The sequence below is a fragment of the Heterodontus francisci genome, chromosome 12 (assembly GCF_036365525.1).
Source record: "Heterodontus francisci isolate sHetFra1 chromosome 12, sHetFra1.hap1, whole genome shotgun sequence".
NCBI classification, from domain to species: Eukaryota; Metazoa; Chordata; class Chondrichthyes; order Heterodontiformes; family Heterodontidae; genus Heterodontus; species Heterodontus francisci.
Window position 1 is genome coordinate 114,224,148 of NC_090382.1, and position 22,793 is coordinate 114,246,940.

Sequence of the window (22,793 nt, forward strand, 5' to 3'; positions counted from 1 at the left end):
TCATCTGGTACCTTCATTTTCCCTTGTTCAGAAAGCTTAGAAAAATGATGACTGACAACATCACCAATCACCAGCAATCCAGGTACTTGCTGCAGTGAACTGAAGCCTGAGGAAAGACTTCTGGTCTTCATGTCAAGACTCCCAGCCTTTGTGTCGTCCTCTACATGGCAATATGCTTATCCTGGATATTTCCTAGCACCTTCATGCGCTTCTGAATTCATGTATTGTGGCAACTCGTAAATCTTGGCAGACTGGAAGCCCTGTGACAGCTCGTTGAGTTGTGTCGACAATATAAAACATTTGTGGCAGCCATTCGGAGCTCCCATAGCTGCACTGTAAGGTTACTGTTGCAATGCACTTGTTTGGAGAACTATTGTAGGCTTCCCGCCTTGCTATGGTAAGTTGCATCATGGATTCCCAGTTCTTTAAGTACATGTCTTTGATTATAGGAATGGGCAGAATATTGACACTTGTTCCGATGCTGATTTTTACTCTGAGCTTGTGCTTGCCACTCTTCTGTGGACACAGAATCCCGATCAAAGAACAAAGAACAAAGAAAATTACAGCACAGGAACAGGCCCTTCGGCCCTCCAAGCCTGCGCCGATCCAGATCCTCTATCTAAACATGTCGCCTATTTTCTAAGGGTCTGTATCTCTTTGCTTCCTGCCCATTCATGTATCTGTCTAGATACATCTTAAAAGACGCTATCGTGTTCGCATCTACCACCTCCGCTGGCAACGCGTTCCAGGCACCCACCACCCTCTGCGTAAAGAACTTTCCACGCATATCCCCCCTAAACTTTTCCCCTCTCACTTTGAACTCGTGACCCCTAGTAATTGAATCCCCCACTCTGGGAAAAAGCTTCTTGCTATCCACCCTGTCTATACCTCTCATGATTTTGGACACCTCAATCAGGTCCCCCTTCAACCTCCGTCTTTCAAATGAAAATAATCCTAATCTACTCAACCTCTCTTCATAGCTAGCGCCCTCCATACTAGGCAACATCCTGGTGAACCTCCTCTGCACCCTCTCCAAAGCATCTACATCCTTTTGGTAATGTGGCGACCAGAACTGCACGCAGTATTCCAAATGTGGCCGAACCAAAGTCCTATACAACTGTAACATGACCTGCCAACCCTTGTACTCAATACCCCGTCCGATGAAGGAAAGCATGCCGTATGCCTTCTTGACCACTCTATTGACCTGCGTTGCCACCTTCAGGGAACAATGGACCTGAACACCCAAATCTCTCTGTACATCAATTTTCCCCAGGACTTTTCCATTTACTGTATAGTTCACTCTTGAATTGGATCTTCCAAAATGCATCACCTCGCATTTGCCCTGATTGAACTCCATCTGCCATTTCTCTGCCCAACTCTCCAATCTATCTATATTCTGCTGTATTCTCTGACAGTCCCCTTCACTATCTGCTACTCCACCAATCTTAGTGTCATCTGAAAACTTGCTAATCAGACCACCTATACTTTCCTCCAAATCATTTATGTATATCACAAACTACAGTTGTCCCAGCACGGATCCCTGTGGAACACCACTGGTCACACGTCTCCATTTTGAGAAACTCCCTTCCACTGCTACTCTCTGTCTCCTGTTTCCCAGCCAGTTCTTTATCCATCTAGCTAGTACACGCTGGACCCCATGCGACTTCATTTTCTCCATCAGCCTCCCATGGGGAACCTTATCAAACGCCTTACTGAAGTCCATGTAAATGACATCTGCAGCCCTTCCCTCATCAATCAACTTTGTCACTTCCTCAAAGAATTCTATTAAGTTGGTAAGACATGACCTTCCCTGCACAAAACCATGTTGCCTATCACTGATAAGCTCATTTTCTTCCAAATGGGAATAGATCCTATCCCTCAGTATCTTCTCCAGCAGCTTCCCTACCACTGACGTCAGGCTCACCGGTCTATAATTACCTGGATTTTCCCTGCTACCCTTCTTAAACAAGGGGACAACATTAGCAATTCTCCAGTCCTTCAGGACCTCACCCGTGTTTAAGGATGCTGAAAAGATATCTGTTAAGGCCCCAGCTATTTCCTCTCTCACTTCCCTCAGGAACCTGGGATCGATCCCATCCGGACCTGGGGACTTGTCCACCTTAATGCCTTTTAGAATACCCAACACTTCCTCCCTCCTTATGCCGACTTGACCTAGAGTAATCAAACATCTGTCCCTAACCTCAACATCCGTCATGCCCCTCTCCTCGGTGAATACCGATGCAAAGTACTCGTTTAAAATCTCACCCATTTTCTCTGACTCCACGCATAACTTTCCTCCTTTGTCCTTGAGTGGACCAATCATGGTACATGCCTCACATTGCATAACAGCATTGACATGTTGATCCAAATTAACTATGTGAAATGTTTGCTCACTGTTCGCACCAGCGCATTCTTCATCCGTGTCCTCCTGGCAATCTGTCTCTCTGCTGACCTGATGTACCTGCTTGGGCTTTTGTTGTGTGTTGCCATACCTTTTGCTGTATTTGAAATCCCATCTTGCAGATGTTCTCTCTGCCTGTAATCTGCCACCATTCCTGTGTGCAGTATCTGAGCTCGGCATTCTGCACTGCTTTGCCCAATGTCCTCACATGCCACAAGCTTTGCACTGGTCCTGGTACATCAGACAATTATGAATTGGGTGAATCAGGCTACAAGCTGCAGACCCCGAGCTTCCGGTTGCTTGCCATTTTAATTCACCACGCTGCTTTCGTGCCCACATTTCTGTCCTTGTTCCACTGAAGCTCAATGCAAGCTCAAGGAAGAGCACCTTCCGATTAGGCACTCTACAGCCTTCTGGATTCAACATTAAGTTCAACAATTTTGGAGAATGACTGTCATTTTTTTAAAAATTTAACAACATTTTTCGTTTAATTTTTTTAACCATTTGCCTGTCTTAAACTTGTTTTTCATGTTTTTGCTTTCGGGCAGCACTGTACATTATTCTGCCATTCATTAACACTCTCTCTAGACTAAGGCTTCATCCTTTATTACAACTATTAGCACTCCCTTTGGTTTTTATTCCTTGATATCTCTCTCCTGCCCTCTGCCTTATCACACACCTTTGCTTTTGTTCTTCTTCCCCCCTCCCCCTTTCACTTGCTCTATTACATTTCTAACTTTCACCAAGTCTGATGAAAGGTCACAGACCTGAAACATTAACTCGGCTTCTCTCCCCACAGATGCTGCCAGACCTGCTGAGTATTTCCAGCACTTTCTGTTTTATTTCAGATTTCCAGCATCCGCAGTATTTTATTTTACTTTCAGAGTAGCTGTCTGGCAGAGGCAGCACAGGAGTCTTGTTTCATTGCCTCCACCTTTAACTGGTCAGGGCACTGAAGGCCCATGAACCCCCTGTGCAGTTCAGAAAATACAAAGTGCAGTGTGAAATGCCAGTTAATTGCATTTAAATTCAAGTTAATTGCCTTCGAAACTACCTGAATTGATGTCCTACCGCGTCACTGTGACAAGTCCGCCCTCCATCTTTCCTGCTTTCTTGGTAGTGGTGTCACAACATCGGACTTCTGTGCGAGTGTATCCCGACTGCATTTTCCTCCTCTCTCTCCTCCTTTAAGATGGTCCTTAAAACCTATCTCTTTGACCAAGCTTTTCTCACCTGTCCTAATATCTCTTTATGTGGCTTGATGTCATATTTTGCTTCATAACCCTCCTGTGAAGTCCATGGGACATTTTATTATGTTAAAGGTGCTATATAATTGCAAGTTGTTGTTGTGTTGAGAAATGCAGTCTGTCTTTTCCAATCTGCAATTTATATTTCCAGGATTTCACAGTGGAATTTTGCACTTTGCATCAAATATTTAATAAATCTTTCTATATATCCAGATGATGTGCTTTTACGCTCCTGTGTCCTCTGGGACCTGGATTTGAATTCTGCCCATTGCCTACAGTCTTCAGTCTCTGGTGAATTGTGCGTATGAAAAATTTTATTTTCATCTCCAGGATTCTGTTTCTAATCCAGCCCAGACAGGTAGGATGATAGTTTCTGATGAGAAACTTGATGTTTCTAGCACAGTACGGTGCTGCATTACAATTCAGGACATTATAATCACGAGATAGTGAAAAAACATTTCATTTCTCAGATCAGGGACAAGGATCGATGGTGTGTGAAAACATTGTTGTTTCACCCCTGACATCATTGGGTTAAATCTAGCCATGGTCAGTAAATGTGGCTGAGTGTACCAGACTAGTGAAGGCTAAGGACACTCGGAGTGTTCCTCTGGGTCTCTGCATGCAAACTAGCTGCCTCAATCCTACCTCCTTTGAGCCAAGTTGTTCCAGTGGAGCTATACCACCGACATCTACCTGGCAATGTGATCGGTCACCTCGGTATGTCCGATCTACATCAAACAGAGGAAGAGCAACTCAACCAATTATTACCCTGTTAACCTTTTCCTAATCAGTGGCAAACTGATGGAAGGGAGCCAATGATAGTTCCACCAAGCTAGTCACCAATAGCCTGCTCACTGAGGCTCAGTTTGCATTCTTTTCATCACAACCTTGATCAAGACATGGATGAGAGAGCTCAATGCCAGAGGAACGATGACTGTAGCTGGTCTCGACATCAAGGCAACATTTGACAGAGGATCACACCAAGAATCACTGGCAAAACTGAAGTCAACGAGAGTTAAAGGGAGAAAATTGTGGTCGTTCGACCTCATACAAAGGAAGGTAACTTTGGTTGTCAGAGGCCAATCATCCGAAGCTGGGACTTTGCTGCTGGGAGCATGTTCAAGGGAGTATCCTCAGTTTAAAAACTTTCAGTTGCTTCATCAATTATGTAAAAATAAAAAGAAAGAAAGGATTTCCATTTATATAATGCCTTTCAGGACCATAGGATATCCCAAAGTGCTTGATAGTCATTGAAATTCTTTTTGAAGTGTTTATAATGTAGGAAATGTGGCAGCCAATTTGTGCACAGCAAGCTCCCACAATCAGCAACATGATAATGACTAGATAAACCATCATAGTGATGTTAATTGAGGGATAAATATTGACCAGGACACTGGGAGAATGCCCCCACTCTTCTTCATAATAGCATAATAGAGGGCAGACTGAGCCTTTGATTAATGGCTCATCCGACCGACGGCACATCTGACAGTGCACCATTCCCTCAGTACTGCACTGGGAGTGTCAGCCTGAATTTTGTGCCTAGTCTCTGCAATGAGACTTCCTGAACACTGTGTGGTTAAAAGGATTTAGAATCAAACCTGATTTGTGATATTCTTTCTCAGTTGTGTATCAGAGAAGTGACTGGGTGATATACAACATTTGCTTTCATTTTTTCACCTCAGCTTCCTGATGTCAGTACAGGACTGTAACAAATTCATCACTAATGATAGTTTAATTCACTGACCTTGAAATTAAAATTCCATTTTTCAACCATGCGCATTGCCTATTTTTAAAAAATTAAAATTTATAAGCCCACTTCCCACCAAGACACACACACATACACATAATCTCCCTCATGCACATCCTCAACTCCACGCACACTCTCCCACACAAACAAACACTCCCACACACACATTCTCTCACACAAACACACACACACACACTCACTCACACAATCACTCTCACACACCCTCAACCCCACACACACTTTCCCACACAAACACACACTCACACAAACACAATCACTCACACACAAACATACACACACTCCCACACACACTCTCATTCACACAAAAACACACACATAAACATTCATACATGTACGCACACTCACATAAACACAGACAGTCTCGCACTCATACACAAACACACAAACACACACTCATACTCATACTCATACTCACCTACACACTCAGATACATGCACTCACACCACTCAACTACACACTCACACAGACACACTCACACACAACCCCCACACAGGCACACATTCACAGGCAATGCTGTCCTCCCAACACCCCTCCCCTGCAACCCCCCCAACACAAACACACACACAAATACTCACATAAAACATATGTATAGACCAATGGATCAGATCTAAGCTCTGCAGTCCTGCCACATACAGTCGTGATTGGTCGAGGACAAATAAACAACTGACAGGAAGAGGACACTCCATAAACATCCCCATTCTCTACGATGGGGGAGCCCAGCACCTCAGTGCAAAAGACAAGGCTGAAGCATTTGCAACAATCCTCAGCCAGATGTCCCGAGTGGACGATCCATCTCCGCTTCATCCTGAGGTCCCCAGCATCACAGATGCCAGTCTTCAGCCAATCCGATTCACTGCATGTGATATCAAGAAACGGCTGAAGACAATGGATACGGCAAAGGCTATGGGCCCTGACAACGTTCTGACGATAGTAGTGAAGACCTGTGCTCCAGAACTGGTTGCACCACTAGCCAAGCTGTTTCAGTGCAGCTACAACAATGGCATTTACCCGGCAATGTGAAAAATTGCCCAGGTGTGTCCTGTCCACAAAAAGCAGGACAAATCCAATTACCGGCGATATAGTTCCAAGTCAGGATGGTGTGTGGCTTGGTGGGGAACTTGCAGGTGGTGGTGTTCCCATGCATCTGCTGCCCTTGTCCTTCTCGGTGGTAGAGGTCGCAGGTTGGGAAGGTGCTGTCGAAGGAACCTTGGCGAGTTGCTGCAGTGCATCAATTAGCGGCCAATTACCGCCCTGTCAGTCTACTCCCGATCATTAGCAAAGTGATGGAAGCAGTCGTTGACAATGCTATCAAGCGGCACTAGCTCAGCAATAACCTGCTCACTGATGTTAAATTTGGGTTCTGCCAGGGCCACTCAGCTCCTGACCTCATTACAGCCTTGGTCCAAACATGGAAAAAAGAGCTGAACTCAAGAGGTGAGGTGAGAGTGACTGCCCTTGACATCAAGGCAGCTTTTGACCAAGTATGGCATCAAGGAGTCCCAGCAAAATTGGAGTCAATGGGAATCAGGGGGAAAACTCTCCACTGGTTGGTGTCATACTTAGCGCAAAGGAAGATGGTTATGGTTGTTGGAGGTCAATCATCTCAGTCCCAGGACATCACTGCAGGAGTTCCTCAGGGTAGTTTCCTCTGCCCAACCATCTTCAGCTGCTTCATCAATGACCTTCCCTCCAGCATAAGGTCAGAAATGGGGATGTTCGCTGATGATTCCAAAATGTTCAGCACCATTGATCCATGTCCATATGCAGCAAGATCTGGACAATATCCAGGTTTGGACTGATAAGTGGTAAGTAACATTCACACCACATGAGTGCCAGGCAATGACCATCGCAAACAAGAGAGAATCTAACCATCTCCCCTTGACATTCAATGGCATTACCATCACTGAATTCCCCCACTAACAACATCCTGGGGGTCATCATTGACCAGAAACTGAACTGGACCAGCCACATAAATGTTGTGGCTATAAGAGCAGGTCAGAGGCTGGTAGGTCTGCAGCGAGTAACTCACCTCCTGACTCCCCAAAGCCTGTCCACCATCTACAAGGCACAAGTCAGGAGTGTGATGGAATACTCTCCACTTGCCTGGATGGATGCAGCTCCCAAAACACTCAAGAAACTCAACACCATCCAGTACAAAGCAGCCGGCTTGATTCTCACCCCATCCACCACCTTCAACATTCACTCCCTTCACTACCAATGCACAGTGGCAGCAGTGTGTACCATCTACAAGATGCACTGCAGCAACTCGCCAAGGTTCCTTCGACAGCACCTTCCCAACCTGCGACTTCTACCACCTAGAAGGACGAGGGCAACAGATGCATGGGAACACCACCACCTGCAAGTTCCCCACCAAGCCACACACCATCCTGACTTGGAACTATATCGCTGTTCCTTCACTGTCGCTGGGTCAAAATCCTGGAACTCCCTTCCTAACAGCACTGTGGATGTACCTACCCGACATGGACTGCAGCAGTTCAAGAAGGCAGCTCACCACCACCTTCTCAAGAGCACTTAGGGATGGGAAATAAATGTTGGCTTAGCCAGTGACACCCACATCCCCCGAACAAATTTAAAAAAACACATAGAAACAGATACTACTTCAGCCGCGGTTGTGGAATAATAGACAGTTAAGCATAGAGAGAAACCATTTTAGAACAGGGACCTTGGCCTTGCATTTGCTTGTAGCTTCTAATCACCATGAAGCTATCTACTCCCAGCACCTTTTCCTTATAACCTTGATTATTTTGCATTTTAAATGTTTATGTAATTTTCTCTGAACTATTTTGAATTCAATAGCTAGTTATGGTAATGCCGTCCATATTCTAGTAACCCTTTGAATGAGAGACTGGCACAATTGGCCTCAGTTACTTTGGGATAGGAAGGGCTGCAGCCCCCACCAACCTTGCCAATGGCTTTGTGTGACTGACAGTAGAAAGTGTATCTGTGCAGATGCTGAACAAGGGCAGGATCAGCGGAACTTTATGACGTTTTCCCCCCTACCCCACTAACTGAGCTGCCTGCTGATCATCACTGTCAAGGCTCACACATTTTTGGATGTCACTGGTAAGGTCAGCATTCATTGCCCATCCCTAGTTCCCCTCGAGAAGGTGGTGGTGAATACAACTGAGTGGCTTGCTGGGCTATTTCAGAGGGCAGTTAAGAATCAAATATGTCGCTGTGGGTCTGGAGTCAAATATACTGATCGGGTAAGGACAGCAGATTTTCTTCCCCAAAGGGCATTCGTGAACTGGTTGGGTTTTGACACCAATCCAGCAGTTTCACAATCACCGTTACTGATACAGGATTTATATTCCAGATTTTATTTAGTCAATTTAATATAAATTCCCCAGCTGCTCTGGTGAGATTTGAATTCATGCCTTCTAATCATCAGTCCAAACCTATGGGTTACTAACATCACCGCTTTGCTACCGAAACTTCAAACTGTATATGATGGGCGGCTGCTTGGTGATTGAATGGAGGATGGCCAATACCATGGGATCATGTCACAATACATCAACACTTTAAAGAGAAATGGACTGGGGTGAGGAAGTTCTTTTTAAAGGAGAGAATTAATTTTATCGGGCCTGAAATGATCAGATAATCAAGATTGAAAATGGTGTGCGACAGTATGAGCAAGTCCCTTAGAAAATCGACCCTATGGTGCAAGCGATAAAAACAAAATTTTAAATCGTGTTAAGTAAATGCTATTTAAATATGAGGAGATCACTCATTTCAGACAAATCGTTATTCGAACTGAGAGGGAGAGTAATGTTTAAAAAATAAAGTTTGGTTCTCTGTCATTGTCATTCTGTTCCCTGTGCAAACCCAGAATAAACCAAGAAAGTTATTTTATATTCTTAATCATTACATTTGTCAAAGAAGTAAAGCATGCCTAACCTTTCATGTGTTAAAACTGATAGTTATTATACATGCTGATCATGTGCTTTATTATATTATTCAATTTGTGATAACCATTCAGCATCTCCATCTATTACTGTCTGTCTGGCCTATCGAGAAAGCAATAAATGAAATCTCGGTCACATTGATATCTCTTATTTGAGAAGCTTTGCTTCGTGCCTAACTAGCTCTGGGAGCTTTTGTTCTTCATTTCAAAGATAATTTCAGCTCAAACTCATTTGGATTCCGGGAGAAGAAATCTCACTTGATGCTTTATACAATCTCCTCTATGAAAAGAAAAATTACTGTTGGATGTGGCTTAATTGTATGAACTGCTTGAATGACAATGTGGTGAACTATTCCCGGAGGAGAAATCTAAGCTGATGCTTAAAGAGGCAGTGGTCATCTCTTTGTAACCAAACCAGTTCTGCTCAATGACTTTACATCCGAGCTAAGTCTTATTTAAGGATCATGTTTCAGCTGGGAGTAATGCAACAAAGTCATAGAATCATAGAAAGATACACCACAGAAGGGAGCCATTCAACCCATCATGCTGGCTCTTTGGTAGCGTTATCCAATTAGTCTCACACCCCTGCTGTTTCCCCATAGCCCTGTAATGATTTACCTTCAAGTATTTATCCAATTTTCTTTTTATGTTACTCTTGAATCTGCTTCCACCACCCTTTCAGACGCAGCAATGCAGGTCACAACGACTAGCTGGATAAAAAATGTGCTTCATCTCTCCTCATATTCTTTTGCCAATCACCTCAAATATATGTCCACTGGTCACTGACTCTTCTGCCGCTGGAAACTGTTTCTTCTTATTTACCCTATCAAAACAGTTCATAATCTTGAACACCTCTATAAAATCTCCTCTTAACTTCCTCTGCTCTAAGGAGAACATTGGGTCTAACTCGAGATTGCCCACATAGTTTTCTTCTTCAATTTCAGTCATGCCATCATGGCTAGCTTATGTTGCTGTAGGCTGTGGAGAGATAAATAAGAGCATGGGTTTCCCCGGTTCCCCGGTCAACGTTTAGTCTTCAACCAACAGCTCCGAAAATAAGCAAATTAACTGATTCATTCCTCACAGGGTTAAATTATTAGGCCAGGTTACTTAATCTTGGCTTGTGTTCCCTTGAGTATAGAAGATTGAGGGTTGACCTGATTGGAGATTTTAATATGTTAGAAGGATTTGATTACGTAGATACAGAAAAATCGTTCGGCTGGTAGAGGAATCCTAAAATTAGAGCTGGCCATTTCGGAGGAAAATCAGAAAACAATCTTTACCACAAAAAGGGTGTTAGAAATGTGGAATATTCTCTCCCAAAAGTTTGTGGTTGCTGGGGGACCATTGAAATATTTAAATCTGAGATCAATAGATTTTTATTAGGTAAAGGTATCGAGGAATATGGAACGAAGGCAGGTAAATAGAGTTGAGGTACAGGTCAGCCATGATTTAATTGAATGTTAAAACAGGCTGAAGGGGCTGAATGGCTTCCTCTTGTACCTATGTTCATATTAGCCATTGAATTTTAAAATGCAATGGTAAATAGAGCCCGCTTTATCAAATTGTCACGGCTCTTGCCTTTTGGTCATAGGGTTGCTGCTTTGAAAGCCAACCCAAGACTTCTGCCCATATTATTGCAATATTGCATTTATATAGCGACTTTAATGGGAAATGGTGTTTGTTAGGATATGGGCAGCGGATTGTTGGATGAGCTCAAGTTTCTGGAGGGTGCACATTGGGAAGCCAACAAGGAGAGGATCGCCTAGGGTTGCCAGTTCAGTGTAATACCAATAGCATCATCCAAGGTGCCCTCCTTGAACTGTTAAACCCAGTTCCTTGAAAATTGCAATTGATAAGGCGATTAAGAAAACATAGGGGATACTTGGCTTTGCAAATAGGGGCGCTGAACAGGAAAACAAGGAGGTCATGTTACAAATTACTGGTTAGGCCTAAGCTGGAGTATTGTGTACAATTCTGGGCACTGCACTTTAGGAAGAATGTCAAGGTCTTGGAGACAGTACAGAGGAGGTTTTCCAGGATGATACCAGGGATGAGGGACTTCAGTTATGTGGAGAGTTTGAGAAGCAGGGATTGTTCTCTTTAGAGCAGCTTAAGGGGTTCTAATGAAAGGTCATCGATCTGAAACATTGACTCTGTTTCTGTTTCTACAGATGCTGCCAGACCTGCTGAGTATTTCCAGCACTATCTGTTTTTATTTAAGATGTCTAGCATCTGCCATATTTTGCTTTTATTGAAGCGTAAGGAGAGTTCTGGTAGAGGCATTCATGAGGGATTTTTGATAGAGCATGTAGAAAGAAACGATTTGTTCTGGCAAGTGGATTGTTAACCAGGGTTCATAAATTTAAAATAATTGACAAAAGAATTAGAGGGGACACGAGGAGACATTTTGCTACACAGAGGAATGCTAAGATCTGGAACGCGGTACCTGAAAGGTAATTAGGCATGCATTTTAAAAGGACTAAATGGCAGGTTTATCTGGGAAATCTAAGATATGAGACTAAATTGGGCAACTCTTCCAAACAGCTGGCACAGGTGTGATGGGCTGAAAGGCCTCCTTCTGTGCTGTAAGATTCTATGATTCTGATTACTTATTCAGGTGAATGTCCAAGTCCCCACAGCATTATTCAGAGAAGTGAAGGTCATTCTCCTTGGAATATTCTGAGCAACAATTCTGCAGCAACCAACAATAGCCTCAGCCAAAAACTGGTCTACTAGTTATTCACCTCATTACTTCATGTGGACTTCAAGATGGCTACCACGATTGCCAACATAACTGAGTCTGCACAATGAAGCAGGTCATTGCGTGAAGTTGTAAGCTTTGAGCGGAAATGTGAGCCTGTCTTGCTTTCCATTTTAAAATCACAGGTCAGAGCCTCAGAATAAGGGATCGGCCATTTTGGACTGAGATGAGGAGAAATTTCTTTACTCAAAGGGTCGTGAATCTTGGGAATTCTCTACCCCAGAGAGCTGTGGATGCTCATCATTGAGTATATTCAAGACAGAGGTCGATAGATTTTTGGACACAAAAGGAATTAAGGGATATGGGAATAATACGGGAAGATGGAGTTGAGGTAGAAGATTAGCATGATCTTGTTGAATGGCGGAGCAGGCTTGAGGGGCTGAATGGCCTACTCCTGCTTCTATTTCTTATGTTTTTATGTTCTTAAAAGAAAGATTAGCTTCAAAAAGAAAGAAATAACTTACATTTAGACAGCATCTTTCACAACCACAGGACAACCCAAAGTGCTTTACAGCCAATGAATTATTGTTGAAGGAGAGTCCCTGATATAATGTAGGAAGCTAACAAGTGTTTTGAAACTCTTGGGTTCAAAATATTTTGGTGCAGTGAACATCAAAAGTCTTGCAAAATAGTAATTAAACCCTAATAATGAAGGTAGTTACTGAAAAGTATTATTATATTAATTACCAAGAAACATTTCTGCTTCCTAGATTATATCTTAATCATAGCTACTGTAATTCTATTTTAGCAAATCACCAAAGTGTGTGTTCAGTTTTGACGTTAAATGCCACAAGTGATGAGGTCTTTTTCTGTGGCACCCAGACATAGTGTTGAAAGGTTCCGAGAACACTGAACAAACTTATATACTTTACTTGACAAGGAATGACAAAAATAACATATTTGAAATAATTTCTGCTCCCCCCAAAAATCAAGATAATCCATGACACAGACTAGCAAAGAGATCATGATAATTACTGCCTTCAGTTTCCTATTTCAATGTGTCGTCACATGGTTTAGTTCCTGAACTGCAGCTTGAAAAATATATTGTAAAAAAAAACTGCTCCTTATCTTTGACATTGATATACCTGCATTGGAGGCAGTTCAGAGAAGGATCACTGGTTTATTCCTGGGATGAAGGGATTGTCTTATGGGGAAAGGTTGAGCAGGTATGGCCTGTACCCATTAGCGTTCAGAAGAATGAGAGGTGATCTTATTGAAACATATAAGATTCTGAGGGGGCTTGACAGGGCAGATGCTGAGAGGATGTTTCTCCTCATGGGAGAGTCCAGAACTAGGGGGCACAGTTTCAAAATAAGGAGTCTCCCATTTAAGACGGAGATGAGGAGCAATTTCTTCTCTCAGAGAGTCATTAATCTTTGGAATTCTCTTTCCCAGAGAGCAGTGGAGATTGGGTCATTGAATATATTCAAGGCTGAGTGAGACAGATTTTTGATCTACAAGGGAGTCAAGGGTTGTGGGGGACAGGCAGGAAAGTGGAGTTGAGGCCACAATCAGATCAGCCATGATCTTATTGAATGGCGGAACAGGCTCAAGGGACTGAATGGCCTATTCCTGCTCCTATTTCTTATAATATTATGACACTGTTTTTCCACTTCCCTCCTTATTCTCAACGGGCCAATTGATAGTGGGGTCTAGTTCTCCCACGATCAGATCCCCAGTGATACTTTACCAATCTCACCATCTGTGCGGGAGTGCAGACAACACCAACAGCAACTTGTATTTATATTGCACCTTTAATGTAATAAGACATCCGAAGGCACTTCACAGGAGTGTTATAGGCAAAATTAGATACCAAGCCACTTAAGGAGATATTAGGGCAGATGACCAAAAGCTTGATCAAAGAAGTAGGTTTTAAGGAGTATCTTAAAGGAAGAAAGTGAGGTAGAAAAGTGGAGAGGTGCAGGGAGGTAATTTAAGAGCTTAGGGTCCAGGCAGCTGAAGGCACAGCTACCAATGGGGGAGCAATTAAAATCAGGTATGCACAAGAGGCACAAGAATTAGAGGAGCATAGATATCTCGGAGAGTTGTGGGGCTGGAAGAGATTACAGAGATAGGGAGGGGTGAGGCCAAGGAGCGATTTGGAAACAAGGATGAGACTTTTACAATCAAGGCGTTGCTGGTCTGGGAGCCAGTGTAGGTGAGCAAGCACAGGGGTGATGGATGAACGGATGTGTTAAATGTATATTAATTGTATGCAGGTGGTGGCCATTAATTGGGGATTTACTTGAGCCCATATAAAAAGACAGAGTAAAACTGGTTGTTGGGATAGGAGGTGTATGCTTGTAATATGTAACTCTGTAAATAAATATAAAAGTGTGTAATGATGGGCTCCAGTTCTACCCTTCACCAACTGGCTTTCTGGATTAGAACAGGGACTTTGTGCGAGTAAGGACACGGGCTGTCGAGTTTTGGAATGACCTCAAATTTATGGAGGGTAGAATGTGGGAGGGCAGCCAGAAGTGTGTTGGAATAGTGAAGTCTAGAGGTAACAAAGGCATGAATGAGGATTTCAGCAGCAGGAGTGAAGTTGGGCGATATTACAGAGGTTGAATTAGGCGGTCGTAGTGATTTGGCAGATGTGTGCTTGAAAGCTCATCTCAGGGCCTCATATGATACCAGATTTTTAGACAGACTGGTTTAGTTTCACATAGTTCCCAGGGAGAGAGATGTAGCTAGAGAATGGATTTGGAGATTCAAATTCACATTAGTGTAACCTCCAGCCTTAAAACTCAACAGCCACTTAAGGATTTGCTGAGGTTTTCTGCTAATTGACGATGTACTCTGGTACAGAGTGGCCAAGAGAGTGTAGGAAAATGGCGCACTGACACGGAACACAAAAGTCCGTGTGCATCAAGCCTGTGTCCTCAATACTTTGCTCTATGGCAGCGAGGCCTGGACAACGTATGTCAGCCAAGAGCGACGTCTCAATTCATTCCATCTTCGCTGCCTCCGGAGAATCCTTGGCATCAGGTGGCAGGACCGTATCTCCAACACAGAAGTCCTCGAGGTGGCCAACATCCCCAGCTTATACACCCTACTGAGTCAGCGGCGCTTGAGATGGCTTGGCCATGTGAGCCGCATGGAAGTTGGCAGGATCCCCAAGGACAGAGAGCTCGCCACTGGTATCAGACCCACCGGCCGTCCATGTCTCCGCTTTAAAGACGTCTACAAACGTGACATGAAGTCCTGTGGCATTGATCACAAGTCATGGGAGTCAGTTGCCAGCGATCGCCAGAGCTGGCGGGCAGCCATAAAGGCGGGGCTAAAGTGTGGCGAGTCGAAGAGACTTAGCAGTTGGCAGGAAAAAATACAGAAGCGCAAGGGGAGAGCCAACTGTGTAACAGCCCTGACAACCAATTTTATCTGCAGCACCTGTGGAAGAGTCTGTCACTCTAGAATTGGCCTTTATAGCCACTCCAGGCGCTGCTCCACACACCACTGACCACCTCCAGGTGCTTACCCGTTGTCTCCTGAGACAAGGAGGCCAAACAAGAAAAAAAAGAAGACTCTGGTTACAGTAACTGTAACTTGTATTTCTATATCACCTTTAATGTAGTAAAACATCCTGAGTCATTTCATAGTACTGTCATCAGACATACTCTGACACTGAACTAAATTAAGAGATAATAAGACAGGTGGCAAAAATCTTGGTCAAGGAGTTAGATTTTAAGAAGCGACTTAAGAGAACAGCGAGTGGTAGAGAAGCAGAGAGCTTTAGGGAGAGAATTCCAAAGTTTAGGGTCCAGTCTTCTCTCTGTGATCTATCAGCAATTTGTGTAAAAGGAATTTTACTTAAGAGTGTGAGTGAGGTAGGTTGGGCTCAAGAAGGCAGAAGTGGAAGAGCCTCAATCCTTGCAATTGTCCAACAGGTTTGAGTTTTTTCAGCTTGTATGGACGAAAGCGAAGGCTGCAGGCTGGATGAGCAAACTGACCTTGGCACTGTGGTACAGGAAGCTATTCAGTTGGGGGAGTAAAAACAAGAAATGCTGGAACCACTCAGCAGGACTTAATTCACAGTTGGGGGAGTAAATAGGAATGTAGTGGTTGTAGGAGACAGTATAGTCAGGGGGATTGACACAGTTCTCCGCAGCCAAGAACGATAGTCCTGAAGGCTATGTTGCCTGCCCAGTGCCAGTGTTTGAGACATCTGCCCTGGCTGGAGAGGAACTTGCAGTGGGAGGGGAAGGATCCAGTTGCCGTGGTCCACGTAGATACCAACAACATTGGTAGGACTAGGAAAGAGGTTCTGCTTGGAGAGTCTGAGCAACCAGGGGCTAAATTAAAAAGCAGAACCTCAAGGTTAATAAGCTCTGGATTATCATCTGAACCACAAGCAAATTGGGATAGGGTAAAAAAAAATTTTTTAAATTCTTTCATGGGATTTGGGCATCGCTGGCTCGGCCAGCATTTATTGCCCATCCCTAATTGCCCTTGAGAAGGTGGTGGTGAGCTGCCTTCTTGAACCTCAGCAGTCCATTTGGGGTTGACTTCGTAGCGGTTAGACACAACTGAGTGGCTTGCTAGGCCATTTCAGAGGGCATGTAAGAGTCAACCACATTGCTGTGGGTCTGGAGTCACATGTAGGCCAGACCAGGTAAGGACAGCAGATTTCCTTCCCTAAAGGACATTAGTGAACCTGATGGGTTTTTACAACAATCGACAATGGTCTCATGGCCTTCATTAGAACGAGCTTTTTGATTCCAGATTTATTAATTGAATTCAAATTCCACTTTCTGCTGTGGTGGGATTTGAACCCATATCCCCAGAGCAATACCCTGGGTCTCTGGGTTACTAGTCCAGTGACAATACCACTATGCCACCGCCTTCCTTCGACAGTTAAATGTGTGGCTCAAAGATTGGTGTGGAGAAAAGGGTTTCAATTCATGGGGCACTGGCACCAATACTGGGGAAAGTGGGAGCTGCACTATTGGGACAGTCTTCACCTGAACCATGCTAGGACCAGTGTTCTCCTGAGTCATACAACTAGGGTGGTAGAGAGGGCTTTAAACTAAATAGTAGGGGCAAGGAATCAAGTGAGGGAAGATTTGATAAATTAAAGAGAGAAGACAAGGCAAGAGAGCAAGGTAGCAAAAGGAAATTGATAATCTGAGTGTGGCAGGAACAGAGTGTACAAACTTAAGAGTGCACCAGCTGATAAGACTAGAGGTTATGAAAATAATAAAAATGACAGAAGTAAAGGCACTCTATATGAATGCAGACAGCATCCACAACAAGGTAGATGAAGTGACAGCACAAATGGAAGTAGACAGGTATGATCTAATTGCTATTAGGGAGATATGGCTGCAGAGTAACCAAGGCTTAGAACTTAATTTTCAAAGGTATTTGACATTTAGAAAGGATGGGAAAAAAGGAATAGGAGATGGGAAGTAGCGCTGTTAACTAAAGGATGAGATCAGTACATTAGTGAGAGAGGATGTAGATCAGAAGTTCAAGATGTAGAATCAGTTTGGGTGGAGCTAAGAAACGGCAAGGGACAGTAAACATTGGTAGAAGTTATTTAGAAGCTATAAACAGCAGTGGTAATGTAGGGCATGGTATAAATCAAGAAATTAGAGGTGCATGTAACTAAAGTAATACAGTAATCATGGGGATGTCAATCTGCATATAGACTGGGTAAACCTGATTAACACTAATGCTGTGGAGGAAGAATTCCTGGAATGTATGTGAAATGGTTTTCTAGAACAGTATGTTGAGGAATTAACTCGAGAACAGGCAATTTTAGATCTAGTATTGTGCAATGAGAAATGGCTAATTAATAATCTTGTTGTAAAGGAGCCTCTAGGGAAGAGTAACCATAATATGATAGCATTTTTACATTAACATTGAAAGTGATGTGGTTCAATCTGAAACCAGGGTCTTAAATCTATGAAGGTATGAGGGGCATATTGGCTGGATTGGGAAACTACATTAAGAGGTATAATGGTAAACAGGCAATGGCTGGTATTTAAAGAATTACTACATGGCTTAGAACAAATTTACATTCCTTCTCAGCACAAAAACCCAGCAGGAAATGTGATCCAATCATGACAAACAAGCAAAGTTAAAAATTGTATTAGATCAAAGGAAGAGTTTTATAAAGTTGTCAAACATAGTAGTAATCCTGAGGATTGGGAGCATTTTAGAAATCAGCAAGGAAGGACCAAGAAATTGTTAAAGAAAGAGAAAATAGAATATGAAAGTAAACTAGCGAGAAACATAAAAACGGTCTGTAAAAGCTTCCATAGGTAGGTAAAAAGGAAAAGATTAGGAAAGACAAATGTGGGCCCACTACAGGCAGAGACAGGAGAATTTATAATGGGGAAATAAGGAAATGGCAGAGAAGCTAAACAAATACTTTGTGTCTGTCTTTACGGAGGAAGATAGAAAAACTTACTATTACTATTTGTAAAAAAGTACTGGAGAAATTAATGGGACTGAAAGTTGATAAATCCTCTGGACCTGATGATTGATATCCCAAAGTGCTTAAAGAGGTGTCTGTAGAAATAGTGGATGCATTGGCAGTCATCTTCCAAAATTCTGTAGATTCAGGAACGGTTCCTGCAGATTGGAAAGTAGATAATGTAACCCCACTATTTAAGAAAGGAGGGAGAGAGAAAACAGGAAACTACAGACCGGCTAGCCTGACATCAGTAGTTGGGAAAATCATGTTTAACCAATTTATTGGAGTTCTTTGAGGGAGTCATATGTGCTGTGGATGAAGGGGAACCGGTGGATGTATTGTACTTAGAATTCCAGAAGGCATTTGATAAGGTGCCACATCAAAGATTATTGCAGAAAATAAAAGCTCATGATGTAGGGGGTAACATATTGGCATGGATAGAAGATTGGTTCGCTAACAGGAAACAGAGAGTAGGCATAAATGGGTCATTTTCTGGATGGCAAGATGTAACGAGTGGTGTGCCACAGAGATCTGTGCTGGGGCCTCAACCTTTCACAATATATATAAATGACTTGGATGAAGGGACCAAAGGTATGGTTGCTAAATTTGCTGATGACACAAAGATAGGTAGGAAAGTAAGTTGTGAAGAGGACATAAGGAGGCTACAAAGGGATATAGATAGATTAAGTGAGTGGGCAAAAATCTGGCAGCTGGAGTATAATGTGGGAAAATGCAAAGTTGTCCACTTTGGCAGGAAGAATAAAAGGAAGCATTTTATCTAAATGGTGAGAGATTGCAGAGCTCTGAGATGCAGAGGGATCTGGGTGTCCTAGTGCATGAATTGCAAAAGGCTAGCATGCAGGTACAGCACGTAATTAGGAAAGCTAATAGAATGTTATCATTTACACCGAGGGGAATTGAATACAAAAGTAGGGAGGTTATGCTTCAGCTATACAGGGCATTGGTGAGATCACATCTGGAGTATTGTGTACAGTATTGGTCTCCTTATATAAGGAAGGATGTAAATGCGTTAGAAGCAGTCCAGAGAAGATTTACTTGACTGATACCTGGAATGGGCGGGCTATATTATGAGGAAAGATTAGAGAGACAAGGCTTGTATCCGCTGGAATTTAGAAGAAGTGACTTGATTGAAACATATAAGATCCTGAGGGGCCTTGACAGGTTGGATGTGGAAAGGATGTTTCCCCTTGTGGGAGAATCTAGAACTAGGGTTCACTGTTCAAAAATAAGGGGTCGTCCATTTAAGACAGAGATGAGGAGAAATTTTTTCTCTCAGATGGTCGTGAATCTTTGGAACTCTTGTCCTCAAAAGGCAGAGGAAACAGAGTCTTTGAATATGTTTAAGGCAGTGGTCGATAGATTCTTGATAAGCAAAAGGGTGAAAGGTTATCGGGGGTAGGTGGTAATGTGAAGAAATCAGTTCGGTTATGAACTTATTGAATGGCGGAGCAGGCTTAAGGGGCTGAGTGGCCTACTCCTGCTCCTAATTCGTATGTACGTATATGTATGTATGTATGTACCATAGAGGGAGTGCAACAAATGTTCACTGGACTGATTCCTGGGATGGCAGGATTATCCTATGAGGAGAGATTGCGGAGACTGGGCCTGTCGTCTCTCGAGTTTAGAAGATGAGAGGTGATCACATTGAAGCCGACAAAATTCTTACAGGGCTCAACAGTGTAGATGCAGGAAGGATGTTTCCCCTGGCGGGAGTATCTGGAACGAGGGGACACAGTCTCAGAATAAGAGGTAGGCCATTTAGAACTGAAATGAGGAGGAATTTCTTCACTCAAAGGGTGGTGAATCTTTGGAATTCTCTACCCCAGAGGGCTGTGAAGGCTGAGTCTTTGAATGAAGTGATTAATGACTTTAACCCCATCTCGGGACTAAACCAAGTCAAGCCTACATCCCGATGAGTCTCCTTTAATTAAGTTCAAACTAGACAGATTCCTACAGACATTGTTTGGATCTGAAGAACTGAACTAGTCTTCCCTCAAAGCAAGAAAACTAACAGAGAATTTACTCCCTTTTGGATAGCCTATTTTTTAATAATTATGGCTAAGCCATAAATATCCCCAATATTATAAGGGTCTGGGAAACTCTCTTCAATACATATCTCTCCACATCGAGAGACACAGAGAGGGGGTTCTGATTTATTAACTTTTATATATTTATTGAAGAATTGAACATGCAATGCACTCTAAGTGGCTAAGTATACTGCAATATCAAAGAACGCTAAAAGATGTAAAACATAATCTTATTTCTAAAATAGAATCCTAAAGTTCAACCTTAACAATGTTACAGCAACATACCTTAGAATATCCATCAAATTTCAAAGTAAACTGTTACCTTAAATTCCCCGAGTAATCCTCCTGCTTAACGAGACAAAACGCTTTCGGTTAAGAGCAGAATTCTCTTGGCATGCAGTCAGCCGTTCTTATCATAGGTTGAGAAGCATTGATGAAGAATTCAATATTTCTGTTTTTTTGATTCAAAACTCTCATGCTTATACTGTTTCTAACCGATCATCTCATCTTTTGGAATGTAAGACATGCCTTTCAGTATGCGTTTTTTCCGCTTTTGTTATCCATATATGGTAATGTCATTAGCTACCATTCCCACTTAATTATTTGCTGAGAATTCCCTTCTCTTGAAGTTGTGAACTTTTATCTGGACAAAATGTGAGTAATTGGGTTTACATGGCATCTGTTTTTAGAAGTACCATTCCACTTTGTGATTGATCATCCCTGATTGCCATTTTATTGCACCTTGTACCATCCTCTTAAGCCAGTCTATCTGTATCACGAACACGATCAACTTTTTTTTTATTCATTCATGGGGTGTGGGTGTCACTGGCTAGGCCAGCATTTATTGCCCATCACAAATTGCCCATGAGAAGGTGGTGGTGAGCTGCCATCTTGAACTTCTGCAGTCCATGCAAGGTAGGTACGCCCACTGTGCTGTTAGGGAGTTCCAGGATTTTGACCCAGTGACAGTGAAGGACTGGTGATATAGTTCCAAGTCAGGATGGTGTATGACTTGGAGGAAAACTTGCAGGTGGTGGTGTTCCCATGCATTTGCTGCCCTTGTCCTTCTAGTTGGTCGAGGTCGTGGGTTTGGAAGGTGCTGTCTAAGGAGCCTTGGAGCGTTGCTGCAGTGCATCTTGTAGATGGTACACACTGCTGCCACTGTGCGTCGGTGGTGGACGGAATGAATATTTGTGGATGGTGTGCCAATCAAGCGGGCTGCTTTATCCTGGATGGGTATGAGTATTGTTGGAGCTGCACCCATCCAGGCAAGTGGAGAGTATTCCATCACACTCCTGACTTGTGCCTGTAGATGGTGGACAGGTTTTGGGGAGTGAGGAGGTGAGTTACTCGCCACAGGATTCCTAGCCTCTGACCTGCTCTTTTAGCCATGGCATTCATATGGCTACTCCAGTTCAGTTTCTGGTCAATGGTAGCCCCTAGGATGTTTGCGAATGTTGCTTGCAACTTATCAGCCCAAGCCTGGATATTGTCCAGGTCTTGCTGCATTGCTACAAGGACTGCTTCAGTATCTGAGGAGTTGCAAATGGTGCTGAACATTGTGCAATCATCAGCGGACATCCCCACTTCTGACCTTATGATTGAAGGAAGGTCATTGATGAAGCAGCTGAAGATGGTTGGGCCTCGGACACTACTCTGAGGAACTCCTGCAGTGATGTCCTGGAGCTCAGTTGATTGACCTCCAACAACCACAACCATCTTCCTTTGCGCGAGGTATGACTCCAGCCAGCGGAGAGTTTTCCCCCTGATTCCCATTGACCTCAGTTTTGCTAGGGCTCCTTGATGCCTTACTTGGTCAAAAGCTGCCTTGATGTCAAGGGCAGTCACTCTCACCTCACCTCTTGAGTTCAGCTCTTTTGTCCATGTTTGAACTAAGGCTGTAATGAGGTCAGGAGCTGAGTGACCCTGGCGGAACCCAAACTGAGCGTCACTGAGCAGGTTATTGCTAAGCAAGTGCTTCTTGATGGCACTGTTGATGACACCTTCCATCACTTTACTGATGATTGAGAGTAGACTGATGGGGCGGTATTGGCCAGTCTTGTCCTGCTTTTTGTGTATGGGACATACCTGGGCAATTTTCCACATTGCCAGGTAGATGCCAGTGTTGTAGCTGTACTGGAACAGCTTGGCTCGGGGCGCGGCAAGTTCTGGAGCACAGGTCTTCAGTACTATTGCCAGAATATTGTCAGGGTCCATAG